Here is a 25,704-nt window from a genome sequence, read left to right on the forward strand (position 1 = left end):
CTCCCTTAGCTATAATGAAGATATTTCAGAATGATAATCAGTTTATCATCTCCTTTCCTTTCCAAAACTGCACATATGACTGAAAACCATCTCCCCTTCTACCGTGTTTACCAGGATTGGAATTGGAATTTTCAGCTTACTTGTTTTCAGAAAAAGTTCACATCATTAAGATACCTGGGAATGGAACTGTGTCTGACCCCAATAATCAGAGTCAGGTAGGTAAATACATGAAATAGATCCCAATATTCATTGGGAAAGGAGAGAAACAATACCTGAGATATTTTTAGAAAACATGTTAGACAGCATGAGTGCAGTTATAATGTCTGGTAATACAGCTTTATTGCTGGTTTACTGATGACCCTGCGAATTCCAAAAAAAAAAAAAGAAGTGGAAACAATGAGAAAAACAGTAAGTAAAACCCAATCCAGAGAGAAAGACTGAGAAAAAAACAGGAAAAATAGCTATATTTATTTTGGCTGGTAATACCAGGCAAAATTTAATTGAGAAACTTCTGGCCTTGCAGAACAAAGACTAAACTGGCAAAGAAAAAAAACACAGTAAGAGATCTGTAACTGACTGTTATTTCTCCCATATGTGAGATGTTGTATCTCTCATCAATCCCACTCCTAAACAACATGAGAAAAATGACACAGCAAGGGGAAGAGGAGTCAGGAGTTCTAAGCCATCCCTCAGAAGTTGGAAGCGATACGTTGTACAAAACAAGGCTGCACAGGGACTCAGGAAATAGTGCTGAATAATTTGAATAGAGCAGCCCAGAAAAGTGGTCGAGGGTGAAAAGCTTTTGTCTTCCCAGGTTCCTCCAAATGCTGGTAAAACCCCATCCACTTACTACAAACCTGCTGCACAGGAAGAGATGATCAGCTGTTTAGGTAGCTGCAGACCTTCTGAGGCAACATTTGGAAATACTTTCGCTTGAAATTACCTGAACTCAGAGGCTTTGCTTGGTTGCTGTTGGTTTTCTTTAGCATTTGAGTGGCCAGTACTTTTTCAGCATCTGGCCCTCCCTACATGCAGAGCACTCTGTTTTGGCACTGACCCCACTTGGTGCACTCCATGCAGACAAGCAGACACCAGAGACCACTTCTTGCTGCACCTTTATGCAAGTAAAAATGAGAAGCAGAACTGATCTCTGTTTCTCCTCTAAACACTCATCCTTATAAGGCTGCTGCAGAGGGCAGAGCGTGATCATGCTCAATCAATAATCTGAAAACATTTTAAATGATTTGCCTTTCCTTAAAAGCATGAACTGAACTGCTCACATAAGCTACTCGTAGGCTCTTTAAAAAAAGAGACCCCAAGTTCTGTCTCCCCATCTTCCCACTTGCTGCCTTCTCCATCTATTTGTATGAGATCCAGCCACATTCCACCAGTCCTCCTCCCCCACCCACCTCCACCACAAGGAAGAGGCTGGATCTGTATCCCTCAGAAAAGGAGGAAGGGATGCAGCTCAATACTTTAATTAGGTACATGCTTGAAAGAGTATTTAAAAAACTAGAACTGAAATGCCAGTCGTGGAGAGAGCAAACTCAAAAACTCAATATTTGCAAAATAAAGTAATTCTTTGTTTCTAAACTCAGCAAATATTTCATCTTTTCAAAGAATGAACCTTAGAATGTGAAAGATTCATTTCTGAAGAAAAGCCGCCAATTAATGAGCCACAGTATCTACACAGAGATCAAACAGGACTCTACAGACTAGAAAAATAGAGTGGTGTGTTTTGTTTTAACCCTTTACAGGAACGAGCAATCCTATGGAGTGGGTATGAAGTGACTGTACCATTCCTGGGGTTTCTGCAAACAAGAGGCTACTTTTGAAAAAGCGTCACACGCATTGTTAATATAATTGTTTATATTTAGAAAAAGAGACATTTGGTCATTCAATGTTATCAATATTCAAACATTTTTCCTCCCTGCTGAAGACGTGTCCTCCATTTGAGCCAGAGCTGTTCTACTCAGCTAAATGTGCCTCCCTCCCAGCAAACTGAATTGATGAGTTTCTCCACTGCCACACTCCAGCATGTCTAATATTTCAGCATCCTGAATCCTCATCCCAGGGACTGAAGCAAGGAAGCATGCTATTATTCTAAATACTAGTAGATGAACGATGACAGTTTTTTATTCTGCACAAAGGAAACTTCTGCAGCAGGAAAATTCAACATGCATAAAAAGCTTTTCTGAGGAGATTTTTCTATCAGTCCTGATGATACTTAAGTTGTTTCCACTCAAGATTGTTTGGACTTATAGACAGAGATTACACATACAGGGGGACAAGAAAAGCTTTCCTGCTGAATTTCCAGGGTGAAGCACCACCATTAGAAAACGTTATGAACATTGTCTGGAAACTGCTGCCATGTCCAGGGTGAGGGGGGGAGTGTCTCTGTCTTGTCTCCTCCTTCTCCTGACCCCAGCACAATTGTTCCCCAAAGCTCATTCCATCCTCTTTTACCATTAACATTCTGAGTATGTTACATTATTTGTCAGAGTTCTGAGTTCCTATAAATCCACTGATTAAAACAAATGAGTGGTTAAATGAATGAATATAAAGTGAAAAAAAATATCAAGACTGCAGACACTGAAATAATTTTTTTTCCTAATTTAGTACAAATGTAAAATATCCCTAATCAAACAGGAACCCACATGCTCCCTAAAAAGATCTAATGCTGTTGTGACCCAAACAGGTACATAATTTATATGTACAGAGGAGGGATTCCTTTGTTTTGTATTATGACAACTCATAGAAAGAGACATAAAAAAGAAGCAACTCTATCAAATTCATCGTGAGGTCAAAGGCAACATGTCAAAATTTATTTGGCTGGCTCATTATTTTTAAGATTTTACACCTACTCTTGATTCCTTTCAAGGAGAAGAAGCACACCTTCCTGTCGTAATGTCATTAGCTAAATCCTCTAATAAGAGAGTTAGTCATTAGATCCATGTACAATTTTCCTGTACAGAAAATTGGACATGCTGCATTATTTGTCTGCATTAACAAGAGTAAAAAACAGTGTCTGCTTCTTTCTCTGTCATGGGACTAACTACCTAAAAATTCTGTGTTTTAGTGACAGAGGGACAGAATTTTAGACACACACGCAACCAACCCTCCCCAGAATACACAAAACCTAAACGTGGAATTCTTAAGATTTATTACCCTTTAAGAAATATCTGGATAAGTGTATATTCTGTTCTAAACTAGAGATCAGTTATGTTTTACTCTAATTGAACAGCAGGAAATAACAACACATTTTCTTCTTAATCTTTCTATGTAGCATTCATTTAACAACATGTTTTGAAAAAACCCCAATGTACACTTCCTTCAACTTGTCTACTTTGCCAACTTACAAGAAATTACATTTATTTTTAGCATCCAATATTAAAAGATCTTTTTTTGAAACCCGAATACAGTTATTAATTTGCTCTATTTCTTGTGCATTTTATAGATGACCAGGTGTTATTGGTAACACAATCATCGTCACCTTTCCAGCATTCCCGACTTTCCCTTTATTTATAATTAATTTTCTCTGAAATATTTTGAAAGCATACACGTAATTCTTTTACTCTTAGGAGACAGAATTCCAGTCTTCATAAACACAGTTTGCATTTAAAAACCCCAATTTTTTCACATCACAGAGCAATCACACTGATCACACCTATGGGATGCTGAAATAACCCCATTTACAGTGTTACCAAAGCTACTAAGCATTCCAATACAGAAAAAAGATCTTATAGTGCATAATTCATAGATTTAGCCCTTCACTTTAGCATCTTCATACTCCAAATTTCTCTTGGGTCTTGTTCTTTTAACAACTCTTCTATCTTTTCAAATATCTTCGCACATGCGATTTCTATCCACCATGACATACTAAAGGCACAAGTTCACAATCCAAACATATCAATAACCTTTAAAAAATCTTTAGAATTACCTCTGATGATGCTGTATCTGCACTGTATTTTTCGCACTCTTTTTTTTGGCAGTGTATCTCAGGATCAAAGTGAAAACTTTTCACTAGCAAAATTACTCTTATCCACTGTACCCCTAATAAACTTAATATTATGTTTAATATGCTCTCATGTATCTTTCATCAGCAGTTCAGTAAAAGACTTTAGGCACTTGCTAGATCCTTTGTTACTGTAAACCCCTTTATTTTGTGACAGAAAGTTGTTAAATTATCACCAGCTGCACAAACAGCTACATACATTAAAATTCTTTGTTGTTTCATTACTAAGAGTGGAGTGGGCTCTCCAGCAAGGTCAGGACACAAAGTTCATTTTTATCAGTTGAAGCCCTGCCATTGTAATTTCCTCGAATCTAAAGATCACAAGTTTTTATTATCTACTTATCTGGCTCCCCAAGTGATCCTCAGTGCTTCATACTCTACCTTCTTCCTCTCTCAAAATAGAGGACATCCAAGTCCTTTGATGAAGGATACTGTGCTCCTCACCTGAACAGTTACTGTCTTCCTTGGATTTCTTTCTTTTCTTTTTTTTTTTTTTTTTAAATCTCTCCCACCATGCCTGGTGAATTTATGACACAGAGGTTGCTGTTCGGGGAGAACGCTGGCAAAAGCCTCGGTTCAGATCTCCCACAATCCACTCTGCTATTATTCTATATATACCTTCCTCCCTTTCTCCCCATATGCTCTTAGTTTCAAAGTTTGTTTTTACTTCTCTCATCTCCTTTACATTCAAATTCTCAGCGAGGCCACAATTTTCCTTTCCCCACTCCCTGCAATTCTTCCTCCAGCCACATTTTCTTCTCTCTCATATTATTTGTTCAGTCTCACTTGGCCTTGCAGTTTTCTCTCTCCTCAGTCTTCTCCCTCCCCTTTTCTCCTTTTCTTTTTTCTTGGCATGAGATTTTTTTTCCCATCCTATATTATCATGTTGTATCAGACTCAGACTCTGTTTCCAGACTGCTTTCCACAACAGTCTCCTGAAAATGCTTAGCCCATTAAATCCCATAAAAATGCTTTTTATCTCCATTATGATGACCCACTCTCACCAGTATTTAAAAATTAGGACAAACTTATCTCTATCTTTCATTTGCTGTTCCATACCACATAATGTCATCATACGTGTGTGTCTCTCCCCCCCTCAGTCTACATCAGGTCTTGAAAGTATTATTTTTTCAGTGAAATATCTTCTCAGAACGTGACCAGAATGTCTTCATCAAAACCCTTCAAGGGAGAGGATTGAAATCCAAAAACTGTTTAGTCAAAAGTGAGGGGTGGTACAGAACCCCACGTGCTTCACTGACAACCATTATAGAGTCAGACAGAAGCAAAGAGCAGGCAGAAGGGATTATTAATATCTCTCTCCTCCTGTAGAGCCACTGAATCTCTACTGAATTTCTGGTTTTATTTTTCACCTTCTGATTTTCCATTTCCTCTTTCTATTTATTCCATTGCTACCCCATCATTTTGATTTGAAAATATGCTCTGAATTGCAGGTTTTCACCTCACCCATCTTTAGGTCACTACTGCATCTCCCAGTTGCTTCTGCAATGCTCCTTATCTCAGCAAATTTCACCTTCAGTGAGGATTTCTGAAACTTGGCTTTCCTGATCAAGTCTTCTTGATGCTTCTCTGATTATGTCTCCTCTGATCAAAGGGACTGTTTCTGTCTTTCTGCTTCTCCTGTACAAACCCTGTGTTGCTACATGGCAATAATTTATATTAAAGGCTTTTCCTGTCATTTTTAAATTCTGTTTTTGAAGGGAAATGTACCTCTTTATATGGGGTATCCATTCTCTTAAAATTCTCTTAAATAAAAAGCAGCATTCACAAATCATCCTACTTCTTTCCCCATCTTTTGTTCCAGGAGGGTGTTTGCTCCAGCAAACCTGATCCTGTACCACTGTATACTGTTTCAATTAATCCTAGCATTTGTATCTAATTAAAAAATAATGGAAGTTTTGATGAATTTTGTCTAAAACACTACTTGGTTTTTTGAGTTTACTGCAGAAAATAAAACAGTTGTGAGTCAATGAAGTGGAAAATTGCTGTCTTATAACAGATCCTCTAAGGTGCAAAATGTTCTCTTATTTGCTGTTATCAGTATGTCTAGTAATTGCTTTTCGTCCAACTGTTTATAAAGGGAGAAACAGACTTACAGTCTGGAGAAAAAGAGACAGCAAAACTTAAACAAAATTAAAGCATTAATGTTTTTTAAATTGTTTTCCTATTTTACAAAATTAAGAAAACATACCAAAAAAGCAATTTCACCTAACAAAATGGAAAAAAGAGGCATGAAAAGAAGCTGCATAAAACAATTGAAACAAGCAACAGGACACATTTGAAAACTGACATTCATGGTGTTTTGTTACTCCAGCTCTTTGGGAAAAAAAAAGCTTTGCTACTAATTACAAATGTTTCAGCCATGGGGTTGAGAAATTTCTACATAGCTTTAATTACAGAACAGCATTTTTAAAAATTACCTGGCACTCAAATACACTTTAGATGAACATAAAAAGGAGTGCTGTAAAATTGCTTTCTGTAACAAAGCAACAACTCAGCACAGACTGAGATTACATCCCTCTTACATGACTAGCACCCACAAACACATTTGCATTTTCCTTTGGCATTTGACTTTCTGAAGAGAATTTTAGGTGGTTTTTTTTATTTTAGGGTTTTTTTGGTGTTTTGTAGTTGTTGTCATTTTTTTGCAATATCTCTGTATGATTTTGGATTCTCCTCTGTTTTATAAAGACTATCTGAGAAAAGTGAGAGTAATTTCTATTATTTGCATATATATAGCCAAAATTTAATTTCAAAGAATCATTTCTTTTCTTTAAGAGACAAATATGAAGAAGGTCTGAGACAAACACTTGAAGTCAGACAGTAATTCTAATGTCCAGTTCACATGGGCAGGGAGAACCACACAGGTACTTTCCATAACTAAATCAATACCTTACCTTGCTGGAAAACTATAGGATTTATTTCCCCCTCTCAAATTATTTATTTATTTATTTATTACTAGACCATTCAGTCTTCTACAGTATAGCCTTGCAACTGTAAATTCAGTTTGCACCATATTTGCACCCAGATGTTCTTAAAATCCACTGGAACACAGACACAGGTCTTTGAAAATCCTTGCTGGGGTTCACTAAACCTCTCTGATGTTTTCACCCTGGCCACATAAATGAAATCTTTATTAAAAAGAAAGTTTATTAGGGCCATTTTCATAACATGATAAGGAGTGCCTGACAGATTTACTTTCCTTCTAGGCAACTTTCCAGCCAAAGTCAACAGCTAACAAGAAGTCTATATCTGAATTCATGCTGGAGGATGTAACTCACTAATTAAGTGTTCCTTAAACATTTCAAGGAACATTCAGACTTTCCACTCCAAGCACTACTCTATAAAGAGACACTACAGTTGAGTATAGCTGAATAAATTGAGGTTTCTTTTCTTTCTCAGGCATTCTCAGTTTAAGTTCCAGCATCCTAGTCCAGGGCAAACAGTCTTCCCTGATACAGGAGTAACTCATTCCACAGTAACTGTCATCATTTTAAGGTTCACTTAGATGCATTTCTACATGCTGTGCCTTGGCAATCCTTCATTTTATTCACACAAACAGAAGTATTTAAGTACCTGTGTACCCTCTGTTATTCTGATAAAACATAACTTTTTATAAAATAGCCTTGAAGCCACACAGGATGCTACTCTTTGATGAAATAATACAGAATAAGGTACAACAGCAGTGCTGTCCTCATGCTCCTTGTTACTTGTCCACAATCCCTTGGATTTAATCCTGTCTAGAAAGCTTCACATTCATTCCCCAAGCACAGAGATGTCACTAATAGATGCTCATGGAAGCACTGCAGAGACTGAGCACATGGGAACTCGCTGCTACTTAATATACCTGTACCAAAAGGTTTTATTTATTCTGTGTTGCAACAGCTACAGTCACGCAATTTCTAACTGACAATGTGAGAACACTCATCGACCTGCCAACGCCACAAATACTCTTTAATCAAGATTATCAAACCACAGAAGGGCTGCAGTAGCAGTGCCATGCCAAAGCAGATGAGATCTAATCAAAGCACCAGATAACCAGGCTCTTCTGTACAACCCTTCCAGGAATCTCCCTAGTGAGCACTGAAACTTCCTGCAGCCCCAAATCTGTGGAATAAGGTTTCTAGGTCTCTCCTGCCCTGGACAACCATGTCAATATAACAGACCTAGATATTTTATACACTTAAACACTCTCAATCCACCGAGATTTCTGTTAGGGCGACCCTACCCAAACCCAAGCATTATATAAAAAGGTTCAGTATGATTAAGCCCATTATAATACAACCACAAGATGATTAAAATAACTTTCTACAGGTGCCAGATATCTGCCATCATGTTTGTATAAAATGAGGAATATCTTACTCCTTGCTGAGCTTCTAATGCTGCCTCCTCAGAATATGTCAAAACTGATAATCATGGCAGACACTTACACTTGATATCTTTATTTTCCCAGGAGCATCAAAACCTACAAACTGCAGTTCTGGTTGTCTCCCTCTCCTGAACTGCCCTTCACATCCGTTCATCCCCCACAGTCCTCCTCACCTCCCCCAACATGTTGACACAGGGGAGTTTTAAAAGGAAATCAGAATGAAGTACATTGCACAGAAGGGAGATTTATTTTAGCATGGGCACATAAGAAGGAACATTGAGAAAACTACTTGAATGCAAGAATGAAAAGTTATCTCAGCTTTTATCCAAGTTGAGATATTTACTTTGTCAGATTTCCAGTCAAATAATTTTTTAAAATGCAGATAGTTAAGGTACCACAGTGCCTGTGCAGAACAAAAACTGCAGAAACTCAGTCATTTTATGTTGATCTGTGGGTGCCCAAATTACTGCAAAAAGCAGTCTATTTAGGAATATACAGCACAATGCAACCCAACTCTTTCAAAACTCTCCATACAGGTATTACTTCCTGGAAAGGAAATAATATTTTGTGAGCACAGAGGGAGTACTAATCTGGTAAACGGCAAAACACAGCACCATCCTGACCCTTCACCTTCACTTCTCTCACTACAGTATATATTCAGAATATATTTTCTAAAGTGTTTTTTCCTTCTCTTTTTGTTCCAAAGGAGCAACACAATGCTTCCTGTATTACCAACAAAACAATCCAGGCACCAAATTCTGACAGAAAACAACCTGGTAAGAAATTCAGACTATCAGAAAAAACTACTGGGGGAGGAGGGGGAGGAGAAAGATGAATTGTAGACTGAACATCATAGAATGAACACTGCATGAAAGTGATGCTCAATTACCATCCCCATGGAACTTAAAAAACCCAAAGTAGCAAATGCTAAAAATGCTATAAAAGAAGGACAAACTACACCCTAAGCAACCTGAAGTCTCTCACAATCCTAGAAGTTTTCTCTTTATAAAACAAAGAACTTACAGGACCACTTATTTCAACCACAGAAACTTGCACTGCATGACAGTACATAATTTCAGATTCACTGCCCAAGTCTGTTAAGACTGTTCCTGTCTGATTCCAAACCTGCCTTATATAATAGCCTTCATGTGATGCAGCACTCTCCAATTTCCCAGTTGTCTCACACAGCTCACAAATATCACCCTTCCTTCATACCCTTCTCTTCCTTTCTTTATCATCACAAATTCCAACAACTTAATATCAATGACATCTAACCCTGTAAGAACTGAAAAAAACCCCCAACTTTAAAAAAATCTACAGCAGTTAAAGATGGAAATGTGACTGTGGGGTGTGGGGTTTTTTTGCCATCTGTATCTCTTCGTAAAAAAAATTTAATCACAAAGTAGAATAAAACAGCATAAAAAATGTGACCAAAAACACACCACAAACTTAACTACTCTTGACTACTTACAGACACAAGGCATTAAGGATGACAAGAAATAATAAATCCCTCTCAGTTGGGGGGAAGAGGGAAAGATCTTTCTCTAGACCCAATCCAGGCAGCTTCCCACTGCCAACTCCAGAATAGCTTCATCATCCATTAAAAAGATGAAATATGATTCACCTGTGATTTTTACCAGTTTCAGTAAAAAAAGTTATTAGCTGAAAAATGGTTTTGGACTCTTTCAGGCTCTTTTTCATGAATATAAAAATTAATAGAATTTCCTAAGGTTATGGGGGAAAAAACCACTTTGGACTACACATTTCTAAGAAATGAGATCACAAAGTACAGGATCCTTCACAGGGGAGGAACACTTGAAGAAAAAGTAATGGTTTTTTGGTGGGTTCTTTTGGTGGTTGTTTTGTTTTGGTTGGGTTGGTTTTTTGTTTTCATTTGTAGAAGACAAAATGCTGTTTCATCAGCTGCAAGAAATGCTCTCATGCTTGCAACTGGAATTGTTGGAAATAATCTCTGCACGGTAAAATTCTGGAGACAGACACGATGAAGAGGTGTGTTAGAGTATGAGCCCTTTGTATACAAACAGAAATTCCTTTCAAGAAGTCAAGCACAGACCACACATTTTACTGCCATCCATGCTCTTCAAATTAAACTGCAGAACACTCACGAGTTTGCATTTATTTTAACTGTAGACAATATTCTGAGCCACACTGAAACACCCTATGCCTGTAGAAATTCATATAACAATTTACATTTCCCCTGAAATCTCCAAAAATGCAGCAGAAATAATTTACTAATCATCTACCACTTCTTCCAATAATGAGCCATTAGAATAAAACCCAGAAAAAAATAATTCAAGTCATAAACTACTCTGAAATGCTTAATGTCAAAGAGCACAAACAACAGAAGCTATTACAATAGATTTTTCATTAACTGATTGATTTCAACACTCATTTACAGCAATCTTTAAACTAACTCTCCAAGAGCATGTAAGAACAGATTAATGATTTTATTGTTGTAATTTTTAAACTGCAGGGGTTACTTCTGGAGAAACTACTTAAATTCCAAAATGGCTCAGTGCAAAAATGGCACTTGCACAACTTCTGCTGGAGCAGGGGCGTTACAGGACAACACCAACCATTTTCCCAGGACCCTGCAATTGGACCATCTGCCATAAGACACTTATTTCACTTCATTCTTCTCCCTTTAATTTACCCTGCCTTTCTCCCTTTCCAACACCCAAGTGGAAGAAGCTGCCACATCATTTTTTAGAATGTTTTGACAGTCCCTATGAAAAGCAAAGAACACAAAAACTGTTGTTTCTCTAACGCCAGATATAGCAGGTACTGATGTGTCTCCATCAGCCCTCCCTACCTGAAATATGCATTTACCCACTTCTAAGGAAAACAGCAGTTTAAGACCACACAACTGTGTACTGTGTTAGGTGCTTTCCTGCACCTCTGTCTAGATCATGACCTTCAGATTATTTCATGTGACAATCTACCAATGCTGACTATTTTTGACAATAAGAACTTTTTCAATTTTATTCATTTGAAGTGCTGATACCTCTACATGAGCTTACAGAGAGGGTAGTTATACTAACAGGATTTGTTTCTATCTTATGTAAGAACGTTATTTAAAATACTGAAAAGGTCTTATATAAGCAATTTGGTGCCTGTGAAAACAAAAATCAACCTGAGAATATTTTTCCTAGTACAGGTCAAACACCTGCACAGCAGCTTTCAAGTGGTTCTGATGCTCTCAATACTCTCATATATCCAAATATCTGTGCTGTATAAAAAACCCTGAAGTAATGGATAATGATGGTTAAAAAAAAATTAAATCTAAAACTTGTCAATTTAATTGAGTGCTGTTTTCAACACATGGTGTGAAGATGTATTTCCACTGAGATTTCTTATAAATTGTACATATAGGTGAACATTTACATTAAGACCCAATTAGTATGTCAAAGAGTAATTGCAGGCAGATACTCCCAACTTACATTGAACAGCATCTACTTTAAAAATTCAAACATTTACAACAATACATTAAAACAGGGAAAAAAAAAAAGGCAGCATATACAGACCTTCCAGTAGTCAGATTGTAAACTGTAGTACCTCTGGTATGCAGATAATGCTGTAGGAAAGAAAAATGAATGTTCAATTTGTTTTGTTTCATTTTCTTTGAAGAAAAAAGATAGAAAACCTTAAGAGTCAGAATACACAACACTAAAATGATAAATGGTTTAATAAAAGTTACACTGCCATGATAAGTACACTGTTGTGGGCAATGCATTCCTTAAGATTATAATTTTGTTTTATGAAACGTCAACCCAAAAGTATATTTATTATTAATCTTACAAATGTAAATCAAGCAATATTTTAAAGAAAACCTATAACAAAAAAATCATTTGAAATTTTGGGATTTTCATCCCGGACAAAGCTGTTGTAAGATTTAAAAATTTAATCATGTAGCTCATTTACCATGCTCCCTGATGCCCTGTAATTTCTAAAGAACTGGTGAGGAGGGACATACAAAGAGAAATCAATTTTACATGCCCTTTCATTCTGTAACTAGAGAAGCAGAAGCAAGTGGGGGCAAAAAAGCTTCCATTTTATTCAGCAGCGAGGACCAAGACTAACCTGGAAATCAGCGCTAAGAACAGCTCTGCTCAGTAGAATATCAGCTCTACTTAGCAACCAATTTCTCAAATTGCTATTCCTGCTCCCTCTTCCCCACTAAAAATTCTGGTTGATTCATCTTGCCCCTTTGGCTAACAGGCCACACCAGACCAGAACACAAACTGGCTTTGTGTTTTCCCAGGAACATGGCACTAGGAACCACCCAAAAATGAAGACTTTTAAGTAAAGAATCCCTGTAGAAAACATCAAGGTATTGATTTTTCAAGTGTTTGCTCTTTAAGATTTAAGAATTGTTTCTACACAGTATGCATTTTCCAAACAATAAAAAAAGGCAACTCCTTCTTTGAAAAACTATAAGCACTGCACAGATTAAAACAGTAGAGAACAACATGTATTTTATGTGCAGATATATTTCCTGAAAGCACCACGTCCCTAAATTTTAATACCTTTCAATACCTGTCCTGAATATTCATTTCTGTAACTTAAGTCCTTGAGTTTAATTGAAATAAGAACAACATACACATAACAATAAAGCACACAGTTTTCTCTTAAAAATAAACCTTTGCACTCACCTGTCTACAGAGTCTCACAACCTTTATTTGTAAACTCATACATGCTGAACAATGCCCAGAAATTTCCCCTCACCACTGAAACGCTTGTGAAGCCAATTTCTAATTTTGATCCTTTAAACTGTGACTCATTTACATGCCCAGAGTAGAAAAATGAACTCAGGCATCTGGACATTATTAACATGCAATATGTTTAAATGTTCACGTGCAACTTACACAAACAAAATCACTGAAAAATCAAAGTCTTCCACAATTTAAGAATACAATTCCTCCTCCACCCCCCTAAAAAAATTTGGTACAAACTGAAGGATATGACTGCAGTCTAACAATGTAAGTTTAAGAACATTAAAAATAAGCATATTTCAGTCACATTCTGTAATTATGTTATAAAGGGCATTCACAATAACACAAAACATCCTCCTACCCCAAAACAGTCCTTCTAGATTCAGCTTCTTCCAGGTATCATTAATAACTTTTCATCAAAAAGGAATAATTAGGTTCTGAACATGGTAATGACTTTTCTTTCCCCAACAGGAACACACACACTCACAATGAAACAGTTTTGTAATGCACCACACTTTAAAAAAAAAGAAAAAAGGATTTTTTTTTTTACTCAAGCAGTACCTATCCCCATTTTAAAGGTTAAAGCATATTTCAAACACTGAGGTCAGCACCACCATATTATGCAAGATTAGGAAACTGAGAACTTCTCCTAAACTATTATTTTTTTAACAAAGTAACTACTGCAGTCAAATATACAATGTATATGGATAAAATAAAAACATGAAAAGAACATTAAATACAATGCTAAGGACTTACACTATGAAAACAAAAGGGAGAACTTTTTCACTGTAGCTGTTAAAATATACAGGGAGCACCCACATGAGCATATATAATTAAACAAGAGATATGGAATATGTTTCCCTATAGCAGTCAAGGTACTGCTAATAAGTTTATAAAATGTCAACAGTATAAAAAATATATAAATAAACAGAAGACCTTAAAAAGAATAGGAAAAAAAGAAGAAAGCAAGAGAGAAACTGCTCAGAAACAAACTTGCCCGGGCAAATTTTAGCACCTTCATTTAATATGGGGAAAAGTTATTACAGAAAGGAGACTTTGCTCCATGATATTCTACAGTTTTCAGTAAGAGTGCTGATGTTTGTCAATGATTTTCTCTTCCATTCTTCAATAAAGCTGAAGTGACCATTTCGACGTGCCAGGCTCATGTTACAAATAAAACCAAGCACATGGAAAAGCGTGGACTGCTGAAGGAGAACTCATGTTTACATGCTAAGAAGATAAAGCCTCTATTCAAAGGAAGGTCACTTCACTCTTCCAGAGGAATTCAGAGGACACCACAGTCACTGGCAGTGTCTGAAGTGCCCAGTCCTACCTCTGGGTTCAGCAAGCCCCAGGGATCCAGGCTTTGCCTCCAGGCCAACAGTGTTGTGCTCCCACTGAACTTCTTGCAGATGAAATGCTAAAATTCTCAAGAGTTGTGCTGAAAATGCATAAGGATGCTTCCCTAACACCAGAGATAAACGTCCCTTTCCTCCTTATGGAAGTCAGACAACTAGAAACTGCTGTTGATGCACAATTTCAGTATTTAACAAGTGCTCGACTTCCAGTAAGTTACCCATGAAACATTACTTCAGCCCCCTTTACATCTGGATTAAATATCTGCTCCAAGAGCACTCAAGCTCTGCTGAAAAGGACTAAAGGAACAGAAAAAGAGAATTCAAGAAAATGGTTTTGAGGGGTTTTTTTGCCAGAGCCCACCTGAAACGTCCCTAATCAAGCATATCCCCCTAAGAAGAATCTTGCATATAAGATGTCAGAAATCAAATTACGAAAGCAAGATTTTTGAAGAACTAAACCAACCTAGTTTAAAAGCAGACTATGAACCATAAATTTGAACCCTACCCTACCTACTCAGAACTTCCTAGTCCCTGAGTGAGCCACCAGGAAGAAGACATTTAATCTTAATTCCACGTTGCACAAATTAGGAGCTTTTCTAAAAAATGTATCCTGGAACTACAAGCAACTTCTCCCTTAAATTAACTTTGTATCTATAGGAAATGAGTGCAAATCCCTCAAAATGCAAACCTTATTCCGGAATAAGAAGAAAAAAAGAGCAACTGGGTCTGCTCAAGATCAAGCAACAGGAATTTTACACAAGTCCCTGTGTGAAACACAGGGTGTGCTCAGGTTTGCGAAAAAGTGAAAAAACCAGTCACTTGTGTCATGCACCACATTAGCAATATTAAAAAAACCACAAACAAACAAAAACAAACAAAAAAACCCCCCTCAGCACTAAATGCTGCAATGTCATTTGCACCTTTACTTTCCATCCAAGACTGGTCATTCCAAGGAGATACAAGTTTTGTCACAAAACGATTCTGTCACCTACTGCCCCTCTTTCAAAACAGGGTCAACTCTCATTTTTACAGATACAAGTAAATTACCCCATTTCAGTTAAAATGTCCTTTCAAAACATTATTAAATGAGTGCTTTGAAATCACTTTTGGGCACAGCAGGATTCTGCAGACAATCTTCTGATTAGGAACTTATTATTGAGCTTTTCCAATCCAGAAGTTTGCCACTGAAACTCTTACACATATGGAACTGTTGAAGGACATAAGAGTTTCTTTTTTCCACATGAGAAACACTCCTGAGCATCCAGAAAATGCAGGCCTGGACTCAGAAAGAACAGGACTGAGTGTCAGCTCAGTAGGACAATTACATTTGCAAAATTATCTAGTCAACCACAGAAAACTCTCTTAAAAACACAAAGCTGACAGATCACATTCAGACATTTAAAACAATACTGGACGAGTGACCCAAGAATTCCTAAAAGTGTTCAGTTACCCATTTCCCTCTTTCTCTCCAGTATTTCATTACTTATTGTATCAGTTTATACATCTCTCTCCAAATCCTTGCAATTTACATTATTTTCCTGACATAATTATGATCACATTTTTGAAAACCATTAAACCTGCTGAGTGGCAGACACAGCATTTGCATCCTTCCCTAAGAGGGCGGGGAAGGGCTACACCCCTAAGGCATATGTAGCTTTTCAAATCAATCACCATCAGCTATACTGCCTGATGAAAAGAAAAGAATGCTTACCTAAAATAGCTCTGAAAAACAAACACTGCCTTCCTAAAAGAATTACAGCTACTGATCAGTAAGAATCCTCCTCAGCTCAGGTTTGCTTCAGAACCTCTTTAATCCTCAGGCACTTAATGCAGAGCTGACCCTCAGTAAGTTCACACAGAGTCTATCGTTTCCTCTTCTTCCAGGTTTTTACAGACACCCAGAACTACCCACTTTGGGGTTACTTTAACCCTGACAGCCTTTATTATGTGCCCTGTAAGAGTTTGGCTTCCTCTCCTACCAAGAGATCAAGGGATATGTCAGAATCAAAACATGGGTAACACTTCTTTCTCATCTACCCCTGTTTAAGATTTCTTGTGATTCTATCACATAGAGAATACAAAACAGATTTGACATAATTATCATGTAGGTGGTTTCGAGATCTTATTTATTTTTAATCTACTTAATTTCCTAAGAAATTGGCAAAACTTTATAAAATGCATAGTTGTTTCAGTAATAAGACAATCTCTCTTCATGCCAAGAGTCTAAATACATAACCTAAACAAACAGGAAAGGTGAAAATGGGGAGCAAAATGTCTAGACTGAATGACACCCACCCACCTGTCATCTTTAGCACTTTTCATCACAAATCATGCAATCACCGAAGGATGGCTTTTATGATCTGCTCCAACAAACCTACTTTTTGAAACCTTAAAATTTAAGAGGTCTTCGAAAGTGAGTTTGAGTATTTTAGTGCTTGAGTAAGGAAAAAGTGAACTAGATACTAACACCATCTAGTGGCACCTTGCAAGGCTAAATGTGACTAACACACTTTTGGCTAACTGAACTTGAAAAACAGCAAGCATTAACTGGATGACATACCCCTAAAAGGAAAACTTTAAAACAACCCAAAGCTCCATATTGTTCTGCGTAAATCAATATGTGTTTTCTTAAATAGAATTATTTTTATTTTAATTTTTATGCAAGCACTAGTTGATATGAAAACGAATAGTAAGATAGAAAATTAACTGAAGAACTGTACAATGGAAGCATGAAAAGGGCTCATCTTTTGCTTTAAATCTGACTACTTCCAGGAAAAAATAAATCTTCATTAAACACTCAGGAGACATATGCAGAATGTAGAAACAGCTTATTACATAGTGCAACGTTTACCCACAACAGTGTTTTAACCTAGCAAGATGAACACTGCTGAAACATAAAATTCAAGAAGTCAAAAGGTGAGGAAATTCCAAGGCTGAGTCAATGGAATTGACTTCACAGGGTATAAAACCGGCTGGACAGCCGGGCCCGGAGAGTGGTGGGGACTGGAGTTCCATCCAGCTGGCAGCCCGTCACCAGTGGGGTTCCCCAGGACTCAGTCTGGGGCTCAGTCCTGTTTAATATCATCATCAACCACCTGGACAGGGGTTGGAGGGCTGAGGCCAATGGTGTGAGGTTCAACAAGGCCAAGTGCCAGGTCCTGCCCTTGGGTCACAACAACCCCTGCAGCACTACAGGCAGAGGGGGTGGAAAGCTGCCCGGTGGAAAAGGATCTGGGGGTGCTGGCTGACAGCAGCTGAACAAGAGCCAGCGTGTGTCCACGTGGCCAAGAAGGCCACTGACACCTGGGCTTGTATCAGTGTGTCCAGCAGGGCCAGAGTAGTGACCCTCCCCCTGTACTCAGCACTGGGGAGGTCACACCTCAAATCCTGGGTTCGGTTTTGGGCCCCTCATGACAAGAAGGACATTGAGGTGCTGGAGCGAGTCCAGAGAAGGGCAACAGAACTGGGGAAGGGTCTGGAACACAAGTCCTATGAGGAATGGCTGAGGAAGCTGGGGGTGTTCAGCCTGGAGAAAAGGAGGCTCAGGAGAGACCTTGATCATACTCTACAACTCCCTGAAAGGTGGTTGTAGCCAGGTCGAGGGTGGATAGGTCTCTTCATCCAATTAACCAGTGACAGGACAAGAAGAAATGGCCTCAAGTTGCGCCAGGTGAGGTTTTGATTGGATAGATGGAAAAATTTTGTCACCCAAGGGGGTTGTAAAGCACTGGAACGGGCTGTCCAGGGAAGTGGTGGAGTCTCCATCCCTGGAGGTATTTAAAAGATGTGTAGATGTGTTGCATAGGGACAAGGTTTAGTGGTGGACTTCGCAGTGCTGGGTGAACAATTGGACTGGGTGATCTTAAAGGCCTTTTACAACCTACTTGATTCTGCAATTCTATAATAACCAAAAAAATGTTGTGGAAGTGAGAGCAGCAAAAAGTCAGCTCAGGTCTTTTGTTCTAAGGCCTCAGGCAAGAGGTTGCTCTCTGTTTCCTCCAGAGATTTGTGCTGAAAGTACCAAAGAGACCATCAAAGAAGCCTAAAACATGTCTTCCTTATAACACAGAATGAAGGCAGACACACAAAGGCAACAGAAGCATACATTTATGAAAGAAAAATCAGCAAACAGTCCTCTAAGAAATATTATTAACAACTGCACATCCTCATCTGGAAATACAATGCAGTCAAGTGGTGTGAAGCTCACTGTCCCAAGAAGTATTAAATGTACATACACAAGAGTTTGGCAAGAAGTTTACAGATCCTTTAGGTCATGAACTCTATGAAGGGTCTTAAAATATTGAGAATATTAGTGAAGAAGAAACCCAATGGATTCTCATCAAGCTCAAAAATCCTTCAAAGAGCAAATTCCACAAGAGGAATTTTAACAATTAAGTGCTTATTTAGAACACTGCCCCAAATAAAAATTTTCAGACGACCAGTCAACAACCATGTATTTTATAATAAAATCGTCTACTGCTAAACTTTGCTCCACACACATACAATTTATAAAGAACATTTTAATGATCTAGGCTTAAGATAAGAGTCTTCTTTCTACAGCAATCTGATGTAATGGTTTGAAACACCTGAAAATAAACCACCTAAAATTCAACTCCATCCTGAATATGAAATAAACAGCTCTAAATAGAAGCAACTCAAATTCTACTAATTATTACCAATTACAAACAACAAAATAAAAATCCTTAAACCTAAAAATCACACCTACTTGAAAACAGTCATGTCCTGTTCAACTCATTCAGGTGGCTTTGCTGCTTAAAATCCATTTGAGTTCTTCAGGACTCATCAGTAAGACAGAACAGCCTGGCAGCAGCCAATACATAAACCCTGTTTATGCTGGGAAGTTCTCCCTTATGTTTCATAAAATGACTCCTACTATCTTGTACCTCAGAGCACAGCACATGGAAATGCTCCCTAATGACAATACTTTCCTTCAAATTCCTAGAAGACTAAGACACTAAACACCAGAGAAATTCTCTACAGAACTGCAACTGACTTGCAAGCACACAATTTTACACATGAACAATCAAAAAATGTTTAAATTTTGTGTTTAGGTTGCATCTTAATAAATGAGCTGCTCAATAAACATTCTGGGGGTTTTCTGGCCTTTTTTTTTTTTTTAATTTTAGCTTAATTACTAAAAAAAAATTAATTCCCCTGTACTAAGAAACACTATCTTCTATAAAATATTTTTATATTATTTCTTTTGACAATGCAGTCACTACCTATAATCAAAATAAGTATTGCTAAAACTGTTCAGACATATCACATTTAGAACCGTGAACACCACTTGAGTACAGCAATAAGAATTATTTGAGTGCAGTATTTATTGTGCTTTAGTAACTGTGGCATGAGTAATTGCATGTTTGTCCCAAATCATTCATTAATCGCATTTTCTACTTCCAGGAATTTTGCTTAGAGAACAGCAATTCAAGGAGGCAAATTATGAAAGCACATCACCACTTGTGCAACTGTCCTCCAAGTCACGGGCTGGAACACGGTCAACACATGTGACCCTTCTACAAAAGGGATGAAAGGTTCCCTAAGGAAAACCCAGATGATGTGAGAGTCCATGAGCTCATTAAACAGCAGCAGCTAGATCCCAAACCTTAAGCATCACTATCTACACACTCTGTACTTCTTATGGAAAGCAGAGGCATGAAATAAAAAATAATCTCCAGTTAGTGATGTAGCATCAGTTTCCTCCAAGAGTAGAGCAAATAATTTTGGTAAAAATCCAGCCCTCCCAAGGAATGCAGTAGCAAACTAAGTTCACAGGTTTCCACCAGGGAGTCCTATCCCGATTCCCAATGCTCCCAGCATCCAAAAGCCTCCATGACAACCCATCTGCCTCCTCCAGCAAAACCCAAGGCTGAGGTTTCACATTCTGGGGCAACTGCATCACATTTTTGTGCTGGGTTATTTTTCAGTTGGATCAGTTCCCCACACAGCTGCAGGCTCAGCTGTGCCAGCACAGACACGGGGGTGCCACTGAAGGCACGCCCAGGAACAACGGCCTTGGGAGCCTCCGGAACAATCCAACAGCTGGGGAAGAGCTGCCTCATTAAAAAAGAAAGGAGGAAGACATCAGATTAGAGTTAAGACAATGCTACTGAGGAAACAAAATACTTTTCCTCGCTGAGAGGAGAGAACATTCCCATTTTGGGAAACCCTGAAGCCAAATTCTGACCAGTCATAATCAAGACAAGGAAAGCTGAGCACAGAACCCATCTTGAGCATATGGGCTAAGCTGGATCCACCTGCCTTGGTCAGAAGGATCTGAACTCAAGTCACTGGCTCACAGGATTCAGAACATGCAAAAAGCATCTTCTCCTAATAGCAGCAGAGCGCCACTACAACAAGACAACTCCATTGCATGACTTCAGAGAAAACCCTTTAGGTATCCACAGCCCTTCAAACTTATTACATTTTGGAAAAACTACAGGTTGCAGACCAGCTTCAGACATTTTAAAGGCTAGGAATTACATTGGGATATTCCAATCTAAGCTCAGATATAATGAGAAGGAATCTCATCCAGTAATTTCTGATGTGAATTCAACTTCTGCTGGAGACAAGTACTTCTTTTTATGGAAAAAAAACAAAAGAAAAAGCATATTAAATCTGGACTTCAGTGGCCACATGACAGAAAACATAATGCACTTCAAGGGAAATTACTACATCATTTAACAGGTTTCATTAAAAATATAAATATATATGCTAAATATACTGAAGAGTTCAGCAGACATCAACTTCCTGCACTTTCAAAGGTAGCCTGTCCCTCACTGATATCCTCTGTGTATACACAGCAAGGGCTGTGCCTGGTTAGCTCAATAATGTTGGTTTTATTCTGCAACCTGTCGTGAATCTTTCTCAAGGTCACTCTTTTGCAGGGTATGAATCCTAGTCCTTATAAAGAAACAACCTACAGGGTTTTTTACCACACTCAAAAGAAGGTATTAGCTACATGAAAATACTAATACATAACAAATGCATCCGACTGCACGGTCCTTGGTTGTCAAAGTATTTGTGGAAAAAATGAGAGGGAGATCAAGAGAAAAAACTATCAACATGAAACCCAGATCTCCATCAACCCAGCACTGCTTCACCTTGACCACTGATACCAGTTCTGCAGGCAACTAACCATTTTGTTCTGCTTCACACAAATTTTATTGCATTTTTAAACAAAAACTTTTGCCTTTATAAACTTTTGCCTTTATTAAAGACACACTTTCTACATTATATACAAAGGTGTACATATTTCTTGAAGGTATTTAATTAAATAATAGGCTTCCAAGAAAAAATAAAAGTTGTGCAGCATTACTCATGCTGCTATCCTGTGATATTTTATTAATTACATCCAATGTATTAAACACATCAACCTCTCCATAACTTTCTTCAAGACTGACTTCAGTTTTATAGTTCTGAAGATCATGCTTCTCAGTAGTTTATACTTCTGGAACTTCAGGACTTAAAAACTGGATAAAATATACATTAGTGAGATCAAAACATTCTGAACTCTCTTATCTGTTGCAAATCATTTAAAATTTAACTATAATTGCAACTAGAATGTATGATAATTAAGTAACAGAATCCATAGCATGGAATAAAATTTATTTTTATTTTAAATTTATAATGCAACACAAGCATTCTACTTCTTTCAAATAACAGTAGTAAATTAATTATAGAACACCTATGACTTTTTGCATTGAGGATAATACTTTTACAGTCTTTGCTACTGGAGTTCAAAAACTGTTGTGAATAGGCACATGTGTCCCTCACTTAATTAAAAAGCCCTTTAACTTCTCTTTTCACATCGATTTAAATTTCTCCAGTATTATTTTCACTACTATCCCATTTTTTTAAAAATAAAGATACACCTTTCTTTTTTTTAATACTCCACAACTAAAAAAATTTTTTCTCTTCCTGAGACTTCTTTCATGATTGAGATGTGACTTTAAATGGGCATCTAAGAAAGTTTAAAGTATTTTAATTCAGATTTTTAATGCCTAGATGTTTCTTCCCACATAGTTCTGCTCATGTTCATTTACAGTTCTGGAGAACTGGTATTTTCAATCATCATTTGGATTTTTTAATGCTTGCTCTTAAAAACCATATGCAGAGTACAAAGCAGACTCCCCATCAGTAAACCCTGCCTCTGATCCATAGCAACACCTGGTCCTGTCACTCTTAACTGTTATCAACTCAAAAGCAGAGTTAATACAGTTCAGCCCATAATCCTGTGCTGGTTTTGCTAAGTAAAATATATCTAGTAAGTCATACTGCACTCACATCACACCTAATTGTATTAGGCTAATCAGGAACAGCACTGTAAGCTGTTTGCAGAGGGGGTGGCAGAGTTTTCTTAAAATAAAACAAAACAAAATAAATACAAAAACATAGGATCAGCCTATTACTTAGTAGATTCCACAGCAAACATGTTGCCATGTTCCCTTCACATTTTCCCATGGCTCTGGACTTGGTATAACCAGAGGTTATACTACACTAGTTGGCTGGGATGAGGTACAAGACAGATGCCTCCATCACCTAAACCCTTCTGAATTTTCAGACTGAATTTAGATAACTGCAAATTCCTCCTGAGTTATCTCAAATCTAATCACTTCTCACTTCAAAAATGAAGGTCCAGGAGCCCAAACTCACACTGGTTTATGTCAGACACAGCGAACCAGTGGACTCAGACACTGCTGTGAAACAATCCACAGCCAGCCTGAGTCACTGAGCAGTGCTTTTGAACTACTATCACTTGTAATTCATTTCCCTGTTTCTACATCCCAAGGTAATTGTAAACTAGTATTTTTGTTTGGAAAAGGGTATGGGGTGGGAGTACACATTTACAGGGCGTGAGTGTTGTTTGCTTTCCCCGATACAAAGTCAACCAGAACTGTATTCATATCAAAATCAAAAAGCAAAAACAATGAAAAAGGACTCCCCATTAAAAAAAAAATATTCCACCCTGTTCTAACTAGCTCCCACCCACACCTCTGAAAGGCAGGCAGGCAGGCATCAGACACTGGGACTGACAGCCAGTGTGCAATGAAGTGGAAACAGGACAAGCTGAAGGTCTGACCCTGTACCTCTGTCAGCAACACAGCAGAGTGTCTGTCTCTGGGAATCCACCCCACTACCAAAAACCACTGTGCTGACCCACAAGCAACACAGCACAAGTATACATAAGGTTCTGTGTCCACTGGCTGTAATCATGGCCAAAACCATTTCACTAATTTCAAAGACTGATGGAGCAGACCTAAAAACCCCCCACCCACCCCCAAGTCCTTACAACCCATTCTTCTAATCAATACTTAAAACAGAACTTCAAACAATCTCTGTGTGCAGATTTTTGCTGCCAAATTAACACTCTCAGCCCAGCCTTACCTGTTGAGGTTGTGGATATACATCAAGCACTAAGACAGGCTCTCATTCTAAGCCCCTCTGTCCCCCACCATCCCAATAATCCTTCAGAGGCCTCGGGGGTTCAACTGCTTGTGCAGTCACGGAATAAAGAACCAGAAAAACAAAGCAGGCACTGTGCTACAACTGCACAAACTGAAGAAGTTTCATATTCATACCTGAACCAGTAGTGCTTTGGTTTGATTATTTTTTTTCATTAAGGAAAAAAAAAAAAGAGAAGTAAGAATACAACTGTTTTTCATAAAGACATTACCAGTCTTAATTCTTTCACAGGTACAAAGTACAAACCAAGAAAACAGTGAGTTTTTCATTCTGCTGTGTCACACCAAAGAACAATCCCCAAAGACATTTATCAGAAGAAATAAAAAGCCTTACCTTTTGGATAATCTTCCAATAAGAGGTTGAAGTGACCTAACTGACAAAAGAAATCAGACTCGACCTTTCCTTCAGCTTTCAAAATTAGCGATTCATAGCAGCGAACAGCCTGGGAAAAAGAGATACAAGGTTTTCAAAATTCTGTATTTAACTAAGGCAAATAATACATTTTCTGAGAAATAATAAAGTTTCTTATTAGCCTGCAAGACAAGAAGTCTACAAACACTCTCAGTAACACAGCATCACTTTTCAAAGAAGAAATGTAATATTTAAGACGGAACAGATTGAGAAGCTCGCTGACTGTAATGCAAATCAAAACAAATCTGGTTTATTTGTGGACATTCAATTTCCCCAACACAAAACAAACCTCTAACTTAGATAATGGCTTTTTTCATTTAAAAAAAAAAAAATCAATGAAATGCAAAATGATTGATTTTATTGATTTATTATTTCCAATCTGCAAGAAAGAAACATCTCTGATTTTGTTCTCATTCTGTGTTGGTTTTTTCCCCCTCAGAAAATTCATTTTTCCTTCTACCAGTTATTTCATTCATTTTTGCTTAACTGCAGAACACACTATCTCAACATGCTTGCTTAGACAATTTATGCACCTTCCCATTTATTTCCCAAGATCTCATTCTTTTCAATTACCTCTATCATGTCATAAAATACAGCTTATTACCTTCTACTTACTACACAGCTACTGCAGACTAAGTAAAGGTGAAGTTAGAAACGTAAATCCAATTAGAAATTAATTTTACTTTGAGAAAAGTTGCCCCAGAAGCTTTTAAGTGGCACACACAAAGGTTGTTCTGTGCAACAACATACATTTTTAACAAATTGAATTGACACCCTCTATTCACTAGAATGGCCATGACCTTTAACCTATTACATCCTTACTTCATGATACTATTTATACTTTGGGAATGAATGAGTAAATAAATAAATAAAATCAGTTTCCCAACTTTCTGAAATTCCAGTTTCTTGAGTTTGAACTTACTGGGCCATTAAACTGAAGCAGTTGGATAAACCTAAATGGAAGGAAGGTCCTTTGTCCCAGCAGACAACTTCACACTTTTCAAAAGCTTGACACACTTCCAATGAATTCCAACTCTAGCTCGTTAATCCATGACTTTCACCACCTCATGGTCTGATTAAGTTTCAAATTTGGTTGCAGTTACGAACGGCTTGATTTTAATAGATCACAATAATCATAAGTCCTAATACTTAATCTGAAATGGGGGGTGGGGGAAGAAAAAAAATCAAGCTGAATACTCAATTAGCAGTCTTGTCCATATTTAAAATCTACTTTGTGTAAACTTGTATTAATTATGGAACTTAGAAATGCCAAAAATTAAATGAGGAAATGTTAAGAAATAGTTTAAACACACC

General features: G+C 37.6%; 1 protein-coding gene across 9 annotated transcripts in view; it reads right to left on the bottom strand.

Moving 5' to 3' along the window:
* The window catches only part of KDM6A (lysine demethylase 6A), a 117,511-nt gene extending 93,094 nt beyond the window's left edge, over window positions 1–24,417 (bottom strand). For all 9 annotated transcript variants that reach the window (XR_003212939.2, XR_003212937.2, XR_003212938.2 and 6 more), the window contains exons 1-2: window positions 24,313–24,417; window positions 11,948–11,997 (exon numbers count right to left, since the gene is read on the bottom strand). The gene's annotated coding sequence lies outside the window, so the exon portion shown is untranslated. The remainder of the gene's footprint in view (window positions 1–11,947; window positions 11,998–24,312) is intronic.
* Window positions 24,418–25,704: the final 1,287 nt, after the last annotated feature.

This window comes from Manacus vitellinus, unplaced genomic scaffold, assembly GCF_001715985.3.
Source record: "Manacus vitellinus isolate BGI_N305 unplaced genomic scaffold, ASM171598v3 scaffold_7_pilon, whole genome shotgun sequence".
Taxonomy (NCBI): domain Eukaryota; kingdom Metazoa; phylum Chordata; class Aves; order Passeriformes; family Pipridae; genus Manacus; species Manacus vitellinus.